Raw genomic sequence first — 15,279 nt, 5'->3', positions numbered from 1 at the left:
AGGCCTGACTATAACGCATACCACTGCCTTATTTAGGTGAGGTGATTTAAGTTTTTAAGCTGGTAAACTAATGTAGAAATGCTGCTCAGCAGTGTTCCCTCTAATTTTGACGAGTCTGCGCACGCTCACCAACTTACTGCGCAGACCCTTGGACAACCGTGCGTAAAGACTATAAAAAGGGTCATCATTTCGGATTTTTGTGCGCAACTTAGATTTTCTGTGCGCACAGATCGTGTCAGCACTGCGCATTTGTGCACGTGCCCAGCTTGGAGGAAACATTGCTGTTAACTCCCGGAAACAGCGAATATTCGCACAATATGTTGAAGTATTAGTGAAATCACACCTTCTCTAGCAGATTTCTTGGGTTTAGCGATATTCCAAAGCGTCTGTAACGTCGTCGGCAATTTTAATAATTCCTCGAACTACGTATTACTGGGCTTGACGCCTAGGTATAGTAACGTTTTTTCTAAGAACAGGTGATATGTAACCTAGAATAAACTTTAGTGGTATCGTTTTAAGCTTCTATGCTTCGTTACGACAACTGTTCTGCGACAAATATAGGTTTTACATTTATGAGAAAGCAAATTCATCAAATTCAAGCTGCGCGCGTGCGCGGCCGCACACTGCTGACAAAGTCGCCAAAAAGCCGAAGTGATGACGTTTCTTTCAGTCGTCACGCACTGTTGTCCAAGGGAGCGCGCGTTGAGTTGGTGAGTACACGCAGACTAGTGAAAAATTAAAGGCCCATACCAATACTGATTCAGAACAGTAGTAATTGCGTTCGTAATGAACGAGACCGCGGGCCGCTTGCGGCCCGCGGGTTAAGAACCCCTGGTATAGTGTCACCAGTCCTCTGCTCTTTGCAAACATTATGGCCGATTCCATTGTTGGTCAACACCCCTTGCACCCTTCGTTAGCGACCTAATACTTTCGGACTGCGGTCTCTCCATCCCAAATCTACTACCGCCAATACAGCGTCCCCTGGACTGCATACAAGAATGGTGTGACAAGTTGGGTATGTATGCCCTTGTCCAAATTCAAAACCGTTGCAATGTTACTTACGAGGGAAAAAATTCCTCCTTGCTCTTCAACTGGATGGTGCAAATATACCGTTCGTGGAAACATGGAAATATCTCGGCGTCGAGTTTGACAAGAGGCTATCCCACAGAGCACATATCGAATACATCATATCTAAATGCTGTGAAAGACTAAATTTGTTGAGAGATCTCACTGGCACAAGTTGAGGAGTTAGTAGAGGAAGAGTCTCCGGTTTGTCTACCGATACCTCATTCGCTTCATGGAATACGGAATGCCGGTGTACTTCTTTGCGCCCGCTATCCACCTGACGAAGATAGAATACCATACCATACAGAGCACACACAGCTTTGCGCATCTGCATCCACGGCAATGAAAAAGCGGACAGAATGGCGAAAACCGTCTCTGACACTCCGCCGAATTATTGGGATCTTCCGATGTTCTCGGAACAAGAAGCTCGTCATGTGTTTTAAACAATGGTATAAAAACGTGTTCAAGTGTGTTTTTTAGGTTGCAAAATCATGCCATCCATAAATTGTGTAATAATACTTTTCCAAAAACATGTATGATCGATCCTGCGGACACCTACCCCCCGATTTAGCCAACCTATATCGATATGGAGGTTGGAACCTTCATAGTCGGGTCAACAGTATATTAAAGATATTTCGTCAAAGGAGCTATAAGAGCTATATTTTCAATTGTCAATATGCATTATGACCCAACAATTCAATATTCCTGTCGTCGTGGCTTGAAAACGTTCCAAGTCAAGGAGGAGGGCCTCGTTTCAAACATGTTTGTTTTCAATTGATTTTGGTTCCAAATGCAACCCTATTTACATTGCAGAATCTATCAAGGTTCGTTTGTGAACGCGAGCGTGGAACGCGAACGGCAACCTCACGTCCACGACATCCATTCTCGTCATCATTTGAGTTGCAATCGCCCTCCCAGCCCAAACAAGTGTGCCGACGAGGCAAGCAACGCCGTGCGAGAAGAAATTCCGTCGGACAAAGTACAACCGTCGCAACCCACTCGAAGAATAAGATATCGATGCGCGGCTGTATGGCGTGGCGATGCCCTCATGCACAAATAATCTAGTTGTACGCGGCGCGCGACTAAGTACGATATATTCGTGTTTTTTCAGTAAATAAACGAAAGTGTCGTACGATGCTACCGCCTATTTATTGCTTTGTTGCGATGCTACTTAGTCAGCAGACAAAAGGGATTCGTGTACAGGATGCACGGTCTGTTGCCCGTCCTCAAACCTCTTTTTCTCTCCATTTGCTTCTTCGTCTTCGGTTATCACCGGGCTGAGATTCATTACTTTCGCGAGGATCGGTCGCAAATATGCCTAAGATATCGAGACTTGCCTAGTTAGGCAACTGTTGTGTTCGTTGTGTTCCTTGCCTGCAGATCGACAGTGATAGTCTGACTTTGAAAACGTTATCGTGCACGATGAGCGTACAACCTAATACCGCGCTGACGCTGATGATGATGCCAAAGTCGAACGTGGAGTTCGAACGAAGTCGTCGCCTCGATGCGAAAGATTTTTCCGGAGATACGGATCGAAGAACACTTAGCGCGGTTCAACAGATACCCCTCGTATTGCAATCAACAAAGGCTGATGATGGCTATCATGAGGGGTGTCTTGCGAGGTCGCGTTCAGCTGACTAATAATGATGGACCCGCACGCTGAACATGACTCGTCGCGATATACCTTGCATGTCGTTTTACGTTTTAAGTCAAAGGAGGAGGGCCTTGTTACAAACATGTTTGTTTTCAATTGATTTTGGTTTCAAATGCAACCCTATTTACATTGCAGAATCTATCAAGGTTCGTTTGTGAACGCGAATCTATGAAGGTTCGTTTGTGAACGCGAACGTAGAACGCGAACGGACACCTCACGTCCACGACATCCATTCTCGTCATCATTTGAGTTGCAATCGCCCACAGAATATATATATGTCGTATGATTGGATAGAAGAACGACTTCACCTACCAGGACAATTTATGATACCAAATACATCGTATACTGCATGCAACAGCAACACCGGGAATATAAATCTGCATGCAATACCGGGAATATCTATTTTTCAATGCGTACGATTTTGTCACCAACAGCGAGTCCCTCCACAATACTACTGAGTATACTTGAACTCAGAGAGATATTTCGGACATCTAAATGTGAAGGCCCGACCGACAGGTGGAAGCCTTACTGAGCCTGATTGAAATCACGTTCTCACAATATTTTTGCTCACCTGCGTCGAAGCACAGAACAAGCGGAGTATAAAGGTTGTGTCGACTGGAGTAGAAGTTACAGTAGAGCGATACAGATATATAAAAGTATGGGTTCCGATATGTCCATCTTCCCGCGGCAACCACTTACGTATTGTTGCGAAGCGTTTGGAACAAAATTGTGAAAAGGTACGGTGTCACTTAGTTACTGCTGTGCATTTTAGCCTTATTTTTACACGTTTTGTCTATTATATCTGCAAATATTAGATGGTAAAGGAAGATACGATAGACCTACGGGAAAATAGATAGCAGCTGTTTAGATTTTTAAAGACCAAGTAGCCTACTGTGAAATGCATTTGCACATCATAGGTCAGGAAACAGCTTCCAAGGCACCATGATCCGGTGATGTGATCACCCACAGTAGGTAGGCATAACCTTAAATATCTTACGGATTTGAATTTGATCGCGTGCCATGTGATGACTTGCCGCTTTATTTGTCAACGCTATGGTGCTCTGAGACGGTGCCCAGGATTAAACTCCTATTTGAATGTCCCCGCGGAGATGTTGAGCGTCACGTTTCTGTGACCGTATGTGGTTATTATTTTGCCGTCAGCCGCTTGCAACGGAGCGCGTTTCTCGTTGAACCGGCGTTCGTAATTTACAGGCGGTAGTGCACCGACTTCGCGCCGGTGTCAGTAAAGAAATTTCTCTACATCTGACTAAAAAGACATACATCCGCACTAAAAGAAGACTAAAATGTTGACCGGTTGCTTGGCCAACTCGCTGTAGGATTTGTGATATTTTGCTCGACGAGTGCGAAGCGAATGTCCTCATGCATATGCTGCAAGAGGCGTTCGAAGAGTAAACACGGTTGGTGATCACCTAGTGAAGAGAGTATCTAGTCCGTGAGTACGGAAGGCTTTCGATTGCTAGAACGCGGTCTGCTGATTAGTCGCGCTGCGCGCTCCTGTCGTGGAATGTCGAAAGTGTCAAGAAGTCGTAATTTTATTGCATTGTATTTGTTTTGCTGTAGAGGCTACTCTAAAATGTCAAGAAGTCGACTTGCTGTTCCTTGGTCTAAGGCGAAGACCGCGTAGTAGAACTTTGTACTGTCTGTTGTAATTCCTCGGATCTGGAATTAGTCCTAGACCTGGAAAAACCAGGTGCGCTGCAGGGCGGCCTGAAAGGAAGGAAGCTTGATAGCCACTGCGTTCAACGCTGGTGTAGCCTATCTGAACGTGCCTGATTCTCGGGATTCATCTTGCTGCGTGAACTATGCAGAAATCTCTGGCTTGCGGGGTCACAAGTTAAGCGGGTAACGAGTTCGTCGTAAGCATCACTCGAGCGAACTGAGCTAAGCGCAGTCAAACGACTTTGTATATAAAGCGACATGATAATGAGAGAAAGTGCTGTACGCTTCGATGACCACAGTTATGGTGCCGCATGATGTCGCCACACTATCCATTAAATTGGTTACAGAACGACCATCACTGCCTACACACACACTTTACCACACCGTAAATCACTAACGTATGGTCCATTGGTCCCGTTACACCATGGGCGGCCAAACCGTGTCCTGTGGAGGTATATGGCCCACGAGATAATTCTCTGAATTAGTTTTAACGACAGCTAGAATTGCAAGGCCACCCAAAATTTGATTGGCCTGACCGCAAATTTGATGATGACTAAAACATCAGTTTCGGCGCATTGGCGTAACCACGGGAAAGCCACATTTATCGCAGATCTTCGTATATGACCATAAGTGGAATATTTCGTAGCAGATTAGTTTGACTTGAAATTTTTCTTAGCAGTTCGCATGAGTTATTGTCACTCGATTTCTTGCTTTTAGTATTGGATCCCCCTCCTGAAAATTATAAATACGCAGTATATTCAGGATTGAGTCTAAATATATTCGCAATTAGGTCATAACGTGTCCTCCAACATGCGAATTCGCTTGTGCGCTCGCAGCGAGATCGTCGGCGATGAAACATTTGCAGAAAATGATAGAGGAATGTTCACCGAAACCTTCGATATTGCTATGTCTAAACGCCGAATAATCCTGTCCTAGGCAAATAAGCTAAGTGGCATACAGAGGCGACCTCCAATATATACAAGTAACATATTTATTGACGGAATTCATTCAAAACCTTAAGCAAAATTTCGCGCCCCGTGCGTTTTCATGACACGTTTGTTATTCATCTCAAAGCACAGCATTATAAGTCTTGCGCGGCCACGCGCTCACATTGTACGCGATCAATTGACACTTGAAAAGTGCTTCTTCTGTAATGGCATTAATATCGGCTGCATTACAACTACGGTTGCATTTAAAACAAAAAAAATTAGAAATGACATTTTTTTTTAAAGCGATGACGACACGAATATTCAATTGTGACGTCATAGTAGAGCGACATCGACAATTGAAAATATAGGGTAAATAAAGCTCCATTGTTAACAACCGACTATTTTTTTAGGGTTCCAACCATCCCATAAAGATATACGTCGGCTATATCGGGTGGTAATTGTCCGTAAGCTCATACAACATGTTTTTGGAAAGTCTTTACAAAATTTTGACATAATATTACAATTTGCTTGGCATGGTTCTTATATCAAGAAGGGTTGTGGCGAGATAGCGCAGTGTTATAATCCGCGGCTGCAACACCAATGGGTGCGGGTTCGAGCCCGACCGAGGTCGACTTCCGAATTCCGATACATAAGTGTTGGAGGTTTACCTAGGCTCCTCCTCGCCACCTCATCTTCGTCAGCGGTGTCTTCCAAAAGCCTAGAGGTTGACCGTGGTATAAGTCGGCAGTTACGGAAAATAAGAAGAATATCGGCCAGGTGTAAATGACCATAGTAGTCGACAAACACCATGAATACCCCAAAACGAACAATATATCAAGAAGGTCATGATGAAAATTTTTGATCTAGACACATTGTTAGAATGAAGCAACACGGTGTGACATCAGAAGTGTACGCACAACTTCAGTGTTGCTAGCCAACAGCTGCTGCTGTTGAACTTCTTCCTCCATTCTTGGCAAGCCACGTTGTAACGACAGACACTTTCTACCCGATAATGTAGGAAAGTATCTGTCGTTGTACCAAAACAAATTTCAATTATTTTACGATTATACGTGATGTAACTACCGGAATTTTTCATAGGCCCAGATTTCGGTAAAATAAAGCTTTTTCATATAAACTTTCGTCGGTTTTTGCGTCAAAAAGTGTTTTTAAGACCAAACTACTTCGCAGGGTCAGACAGTTCCAACCAGAAATGAATATAAGTAGTTCCAATTCTAATATTATATGGGAAAACACCTAATTTGCTGACGTCTGGTAATAATTTGGTCCAAATTCAGTTTAAGAGTACAAAATGTCAAAAATTTGATTTTTTCAGGTGAAAAAATTGCCATAATGATGAGCATTGACGAATTTCACGCAATTAGTAGATTATAATGTTTCTAAGACACTAATTCCTCAAAGGTCAGATTTCTCCAACTTTTCATGACCCATGGAAAAATGATCTTTAGTCATAATCAATAATCACCATAAGTGAGTCATAATTCATAAGCTGTTCGATCGGTCGACGAATTTAGTATACTGATCATAATATGCAAATCCGTCGACACTGTCTGACTGGCAAAATCTGAACAACAACACGTAATTTCCAGACAGTGTCATAATCACCCGTCCTTTCATCCTTTTCCGATTGGCATCCGTCATTTATTGAAGTTGGGCCTGAATTGAATAAAATTAATGTCGAGCAGCAAAATTTGCCTGTATAAATTTGCCGCGATTTAGTGATATTGATACGGGAACCACGCACCGTCGTCTGTCGCAATGGAGTCAAAATGAAATAACAATAACCACCATTTACTGCAATAAGTGCAATTGTAATCGAAATTATAAATGATAACGGTATATTCCTAGAGTTGGTTAAGGCCGTGTGGATGCTTTGAGGGAAAAGACAGTTGTTCTAAACCGCTTGCCTCTATTCTTGGGTTCGCAAAGATGTTGGGCGTTTTCAGCTTCCAAAATAGGTCGTAAATATGAGCAAGCTGACCTTTATTAGTAATCATCCTATCAATTTTCGAGCTGTACCGCAGAACATTTGGAAACTGAAAATGAGGTTGCGACCATAAAAGATTGGAAACCACTAGATGTGCAACCTGCTGGTGCATTTTATAACAATATATGGAAGAACCAATAATATTGACAAAATTCAACAACCTGATGCGTATATAATACGCCCCCACAAAGTGGCATCGACTATCCTATGGTGGGCCCAAACTTGATGCTTTTTTGGGCGGAAGGGGCTCAAAAATGTTGTTTCGGATCTGGTTAGCCTACAACACACAATCAGAGAACCGCTCCGACCTAACAGTACAGCAGGGCTGTTAAACAGACGACCGGCCGGCCAGATAAAGTCCGCCAGACTATTTCATCCGGCTCGTGTAGATATCTGTTGCACACCCTAGCAATCACCTGAGCTCACCCCATTGTAAATCCTGCAGGAAGGCTTTATATAGTGTCCGGAATTAAAGCTGCAAAAATATGTTAACTCGTCGGGCTACATCATTATTGAAGATCAATACCTCCCCCCATCTTTCCTAGCTATACTCGTTAGCAATGCTATGATAATATAGCCTCATAGGCAAAGAAATTAACTGTCGAACCACTGACATTTCTGGCCTGACATTTAGGTGTTAGTACTAGGGATGGTGTGAACGTGAGGTTCACGTTCGCGTTGTGTTTGTGACCCTCAGATATCTATATATATATCTACTTACGAGTGAAACACCGGTTTCTTTACTTGCGCCAGATATTATCACAAAACAAATTATACAGTCACCAACATCCTAATCGGGTATCCAATAGGAAATATCAAATCAATATAGTACCCCTACACCAGATAGAATTACTGCATTAGACATCGATGCATTGGTTGACTGAGCGCCATTTGCTGACTTCCTACAATTAGTACTTGCTATTGTGTGATTGCTGGCAAACCTCATAGCAGAGAAATGTTCACAAACGAAGAGCTAAATATTCCGAGCAAACTTTCGAGCAACTGATTTATTAAATTGGTAAGGTGCATTTTCCTTTAGTGCTGAGTTTCTTTTTTCATGCTAACAGCGATTGTTGGAGAGTGGTCCGAAGTTTGTTTGATTGTTTGTTTGTATGATATCCGCAGTGTTTTGACTAAATTGGTCCTTTTATACCAGGCCTATATTCTGTTTTTGATTCCGCATTTACCGACTTGTAAGCCCGGCGCACTTCCAGGCTTTCATAAGACACCACTTACGCGGATCACGTGGCAAGGAGGAGCTTAGATACTCCAACACTTGGGCAGGAATTCTGAAGCCAACCGCGAAAACACACAACCATTGATTGGTGTTGTAGCTGTGGATCATACCAATACTTTATCCTGACATGGGTAGTGGAGCGAAGTTGAAAGACAAGGAATGTCGACCAAAGACACGTTATCATGACTTGACAAATTGTAATACATGAACCAAGGTTCTCATTGGAGAACCTATCATGGTTCTTTTGTGAACACGAACCTCGAAATTTCTGAGGTGCACACGTAGAACGCGAACGTGAACCTCAGGTTCTCAACATCGCTAGTTTATTCATTCTAGTCATCATCTAGTCATCCCAAGTCACCCCCGAAGATTCAATGCCTGTCCCTCCACATGACTAAATATGTAGGAAATCGAATTGTGAAGGCCCGATTGACAGGTGAAGCCTGCTGAGCCTAATTGAAATCACGTTGCCCTCCCGCGCACAAGAAAGGAAAATTTAAAAAGTCTGTTCCTCATATATTGAATGTGAACATGACTCAGGGACGCAGGAATGGTATGAACAGCGATAATGGGTATATTATTTGAAGAGAGAAAATGCCGCATTATAGGCTATTGTGAAAGAGGCGAAGAGAGCGAAGCAGACACCTGCAATGGTCTACCTGGCTCCTCAAACTTTATCATGCCCAGCAATCTGTCTAGACATTTTTATCATGTTCATAAATGTTAGGTAATAAGTCCAGGCATGCAAAGCGATTCGATTAGGGACTAGCATAATGTGGAAAGCGCAGCGGGAAAGCTCCGCTTTCAAAGATCGCAATGGAAGCACAGAACAAGAGGAGTATAAAAGTCGGGTCGACTGGAATAGAAGTTATTATTAACATCTTGCAGAAGAGCGATACAGATATATGAAAGTATGGGATCCGATATGTCAATCTTCACGCGGCGGCATCGTGATACTTCGAAAAGCAGGCTTCAATTCCAAGATGACTGTTGCAATAATACTACAAAACCGGCATCATCAACCATCACGCCAAGAATACAATCGGACCCCATACCGATCCCAGGAGGCTATTCGCGGGCGCACTATATAACAGTAGGTTGGAACGAGCAGCCGGTATTGCTTGCACCTATCCGAGAAGACGACGAGTTGGCCCATTCCTACTGGCACAAGAGAAGGGGGAAGCGAAATAATTAATCAGTCGCCGGAGTGGAATCAAAGAGCAGGCCAATTTCTCAGCAGAATTAAGCTCCCGGAGTCAAGGTGGTGATGGCAAAGGTGTGATGGTAGCCAAGTCTCAGAGCTATCGAAAGGACAATTTATCGCATAATTCACTGCACCGTTCCCCTTCAGGCCGTATATGACCGTATTTGATCGCTATCACGCCACAATGTGCATTATTATGCTAATAAATTAGAAGAATAAAAGCAAAGATGACAACAGTTGTGAGTTTGATATGTTTTACAATTTTTTTACCGCTCGAATCAGTCGACTGTTTATAGGAACTGAATTTATTATGTCATTTTCGTTGAATGTAAAACTATTGCCCATCGTATATTTCTGAATTATATAGACCTGGCGTGTGTAGACGATGTACAAAACCTGCCGTTGTGTTAAGACGAAAACACGGCAACGACGTCGCCAGAATTTATGGAGCGCATAATGTTGATGAAGCGTCTTATTTATAGTTAACTACATATAATATTAGGAATCACATTTCAGAATTATTTCCAACGGTTTTCTTGATTTGGATATTGATCAATTATATATATTGTTATCCCAATATAGTATGGGACAGTCGGTCAGTAACATCTGAAAGTATAGTCGCTAAGCTTGAATAGAATGTATTCCACGTGATAGACAGAGGAAATACGCATCCCGGCTCCGTAGACATGAGAGCAAGTTCACGATAGCGAGTTCATGCGCAATAGCGAGAATTCTGATTGAAGTCCCTGAAATTCGTTGGGTTGACTAAAATTAGCGAATTTGCTTAAAGTGCACTATGCTAACATCGCTGGTGACAACCAGCACTGGTCAAAGCAGTCATCGTCGGCACTTAAGTAGTATAAGAAATAACTGCGTAAATGTGTACTCAAATGCGCGTACAATGACTAGGGCTGGGCACAATGATTCGAGTACTCGAATCTGAATCGAGTATTAATTTTGATGATTCGAGTCGAGTAGTAAAAGACGATTTTTTCGAGTATTGAAATTATACGCTCCTCGCAACTGAAAGTTAATTTACCAACGATAATTATAGTTTTGATACTATTTTCCAATGAGGAAGCCTTAAAACCTTGATTGGCGGTATCGCAGCGTACGAGACATAGTACAAAGCTAGGAACGTTACTGGAAATAACACATTTACGAGGTCATGATCGTCCCACCACATTGTCAAGAAGTGCAATGAAATCGGTATGGTCGAAAAAATACCAAGTATCTTTAATGTGACAGATAAGAGGCATTATGTTCTTCGTGGTGGCATAAAAGGCACATATTTGAACTTTGACATAGTACATTCCGTTGTGACGTCATAATGAGTGATACTCGAATACTCGACTCGAAGCATTTTACGTGATTCAGAATCGAATCACCCAGGTACTCGATTTTGCCCAGCCCTAACAATGACCAATCCAAGTAAGTAAAAGAGTAAATATTCTAGGCCTAGGTTGGCCAAAGAAACTTACAATTCTCAAGAAGTGTAAGCAGTCCAAAATCATTAACAGTCGAGTAAATACCGCAATTAGGCAAGTCTATTTGAGCACCCCGAAAAAATAAGTATAATAATTATTATTACTGATTATGACCACCTGGTTTGAAAATGCATTGCGCGCAGCACTGACTACTAGGGCTCTTCAAAAATGATTTTTTTTTCAAATCGTACTGGCTAGTTGATAAAATTGTTAGGTTACCTAATTTAAGCCTACACACAAAATTTGGTTAAATTCCAACCAGTAGCCGCACTGACGAAGCACTTCTACTTTTTCGGAGCACTCAAGGAGGCTTTAATCTGCTTCAAATAAGAAAATATGTTTTCCTTCATCTCTTCGGACATGTCCCAAATACGTCTACGAATGGTATCCTTTGACGTGGGAATCGTTTTCAATTCTTCCCAAACATTTTTCCACATTTCTAGTGCAGGCCGGAAGAAGAACTGTATCCGCTTCCGTGTGAGGTTTTGAATCATCGGATATTTTAATATCATCAGATAAACTTCGGGCTGAGATTAGTTTCATAAGATTGACTTATCACAATGAATTCCGCCCACTATTGGATTGTCAATATAATTAACCGTCGCATCGAAGAGTCCAATCACGATTGCCACTAACAAATACGGAGGCGTAGAGGCGTATATATGGATGTTAAACTCATATCCACGCATATCGTGTAATAGACTGAGGATGGCAATACCTAAGTAGTGTTACTGGCAGCCACGCGCAGTTCAATTTATAGTTCCAACAAACCGGGATAATAAATATCAGAGTCGGGACAATTTGTTAACTAATATAATTTCATCAACTTTGCTTCTCAATTCCCAAATCCACCGCCTGCAACATCACGTTGCACCACGAGCCTTCATTTTACCTACAGTGTCGGCACGCTACCTAACAATAATCGCAATGTGAATGTCTATGTTGCCAATTATAAGTTGTAAACGTGAACATCACTTTGAAATGAGTTCATTTCCAAATGAGTTCATTTCTCGATGGTGGGAAGGGTATGCTTTCCTGGATGTTTGAGGTTTATATAGGCTCGCACTCGTCCTCCGATCTGCAAAAGCAGTATCTGACAAAAAGTGGGCCTTGATATAAGTCGGCATCTCAATAATCAAAATAAGCAATATCGTTATGGTATAAAATGATTATCGATGAAGAAGACTTGGCAAGAATATGACTACGAATAGAAACAGAAAAAGGTCATCAACCTGCGTCATTTCGCTGTTCAGCCTCCGGTTCTGAGGGGACTGACTAGTAAAAGGTGAAGACCTTCGGCCACACCTCAACATCACGGCCCAATTGCGCGATTTCAGTTATCATCGTCATAAATGCTACTATATGTGAGCAATCTGGCGTGTCACACCCGTTGACGGTGGAGGCCCCAGTTTCATTCATGGCAGTGCAGTAGAAAGTTACGAAGCGTCACAGATTTATGACATTCTCCGCTCCTGCGTTGCTGTGAGCTCAGACCGTCGTTGCAATAAAAAGTCTAGATAAAGACCCAGTCCATTACCTAATGGGGATGCCAGATTGAGTTACTAGATTGAGACACCGAAACTATGGTCGTCTCGATATCCTTGTACCTGTTCATGTTCACTACTTGGCATTGTACATCGCGTGTTTTTATCGGGTAAATTCAATAGAACCACCAACATTGACATATTCATTAATTTTGATTATTTTACTTTTGTTATACTTTGACCTTATTTAACACATTTCCTCGCGGTACACCTGAGCAGCCCAATTGGCACACTAGTGTGCCGCGGCACACCGGTTGAGAACCACTGGTATCCAGTACGATTTGAGAAAAAAAATCATTTTTGAGGAGCCCTACTGCTTACGGAGCTATTCAGGATTATGTAAAATCGGATTTACCGTAACGGTGGGTAGGCGTAAGACAAAATTTTACATCTTGAGGTCATCGGTTTTAATTGCACAATAGGGTAAGCATGTAAATCATCAGTAATACCATGATGGCTCGTTTAAATGTAGGTTTTGTAATCAACTGTACAACTATATGCAGCGTAGATTGCTCGTGGGATCGGGCATACGATTATAAATGACGTTTCTGTTCATCACGAACTTTGGATCGAGATGCATCTTTGCGCCAGCTAGGTATAGGATTGCGCAGTTATTACGGGGATTATACGTTTTGTCAAATCGTCATAATATTGTAAGCGTGTGAATATATGATGTCGATAATAATTGGTTAAAACAATGCAAACCGCGGTATAGGTTTAGCACCAGGAGTCCTAATCCCACATTACCTTTGTCAGTCATAATCATCTGCAATTTCTAGTAAGCATAATCGCCGCTTCATTGCTTCCGCTGCAGACACAGACACCGACCTTTAACGCAGCTGATTATTTACCCAATTACCACTATCCCGATAAGTTACCGCCCTTTAACTCTTTCGACGCCGAGCTATATTTGACGATTGTCTTCAAAACGCCGCGATTTTACCCAAATAACCCCAATTTCAACCGATCGTAACTTCGTCGCTACCTTAGCTACCGAGACGTACCTACGTCCGTATTGTAGCCGCGAACGATATCTATCTAATGATGCGTAACGTGCCTTGATTTATGCTGTCGTGTTGCTAGGACAAGCTTCGGTACGAACTGAAGTTTGGCTGATTTCAGGCGCGCTGCTGCCAAGGTATGGATTTTGTTGGTGTTTCTATGGTACTTATAGATTAGCTGTGACGTTGTAAATTTCACAGAATATTCTTATTATATTATATATTGATAATATATTATCCTTAACTCGTTAATTCCTTTTCAATGGCAATGCGGAGGTTCAGAACCGTCGTGAAATACTGCTGCCGACATGATCTTCGGCCGTCGATGCTTCAAGGTTATCATTGTGACGTCAAATCCGCAATAATGGCTCGAAAATTTGACTTCTGCTAGTACCGGTACTCAAGTTTGTTTTTCAGGCGCAGTAACATACCGACGGAGCCCATTTGTGTACGATTACAAGCAACGATCTGCACAAAAACATCATTATTTGTCTCCGTTGAGTCCTCGTCATCTCCAGATGCAATTTTACGTATGAAAAACTTGAATAAATACGTATATATTGGTGTGAAGTCTGTGTTGTCGCAGTACATGTACTGACTTGGTGGCTTCAGTAGATCCGTATATTAACTTAACGCGCGATATATCGCTAAAGATTGGTGATAATGATGTAAAATGTCTTTAGGTATTGGCATCTATTGAAAATCATTACCGTCGTGGAAATATATATCAAATAAAGTTACTATTTCGTACAGGTAATCCAGCAAAATTGTTTCTTAGTAGCAAGTCTTGAATTTTGAATTCATTACCACACAATGCCCCGACTGCCATGGACGCAAAACGGCATGTCAGATTTTCGAGACAAAAATACGCTCTCTCGATTTAGCGAACATATGGGGATACGCGGCGTTTTGAAGACAATCTCTAGCGAACATATGGGGATACGCGGCGTCGAAAGAGTTAAACAACATACAGCTCGAATACAACAATAGCAACAATGCAATAGCAGCACGCGAGTTTATTCTGCCGCTCTATGAAAAGAAATGACATAAATGACCCACACTGTAAACGAAATCCATGTACTTTCATGAATTACAATATAACGTAGTAGTTCCCGACGTTTTCCGACTCATATCCCCCTAATCAAGCTCGACAAAAATATTATACCCCCTCCATATTTACGGATCCTAAAAAGACGACATATGAACGGAAAATTTACTCATATAGCTTTGATCGCTGTTTCATTCACTAAAAACATGCGATTTTTTCGAGCCGGTGCTCGGAAAGCCGTTTTCTACGTCTACTTTGAGTTTAGTTGACCTTTTCTAGTCAACTTTCGCGTCATATGCAGACTAATCCGTGTTCGTGTGCATTTTCAGGTCGTTTCAATTAAAAGTATCTTACTGGACGTTCTCAGATTTTCGGCCCCCAATCGCCCCATCAGGTATTCTCGCAACTTTGTTTCTCAAAATCGC

The 15,279-nt window shown here is 42.1% G+C and overlaps 1 long non-coding RNA gene across 1 annotated transcript; it reads left to right on the top strand.

Annotated features, from left to right (window-relative positions):
- Positions 1-13,887: 13,887 nt before the first annotated feature.
- LOC145435644 (uncharacterized) lies at positions 13,888-14,376 on the top strand. The gene is made up of 2 exons (XR_013913926.1): positions 13,888-13,943; positions 14,224-14,376. It is a non-coding gene; the product is annotated as an uncharacterized LOC145435644 (long non-coding RNA).
- Positions 14,377-15,279: the final 903 nt, after the last annotated feature.

This window comes from Botryllus schlosseri, chromosome 3 (genome assembly GCF_051294905.1).
Source record: "Botryllus schlosseri isolate E-star chromosome 3, Bs_hap1, whole genome shotgun sequence".
In the NCBI taxonomy this organism is placed as follows: Eukaryota; Metazoa; Chordata; class Ascidiacea; order Stolidobranchia; family Styelidae; genus Botryllus; species Botryllus schlosseri.
This window is presented reverse-complemented; position numbering and strand designations above follow the sequence as displayed.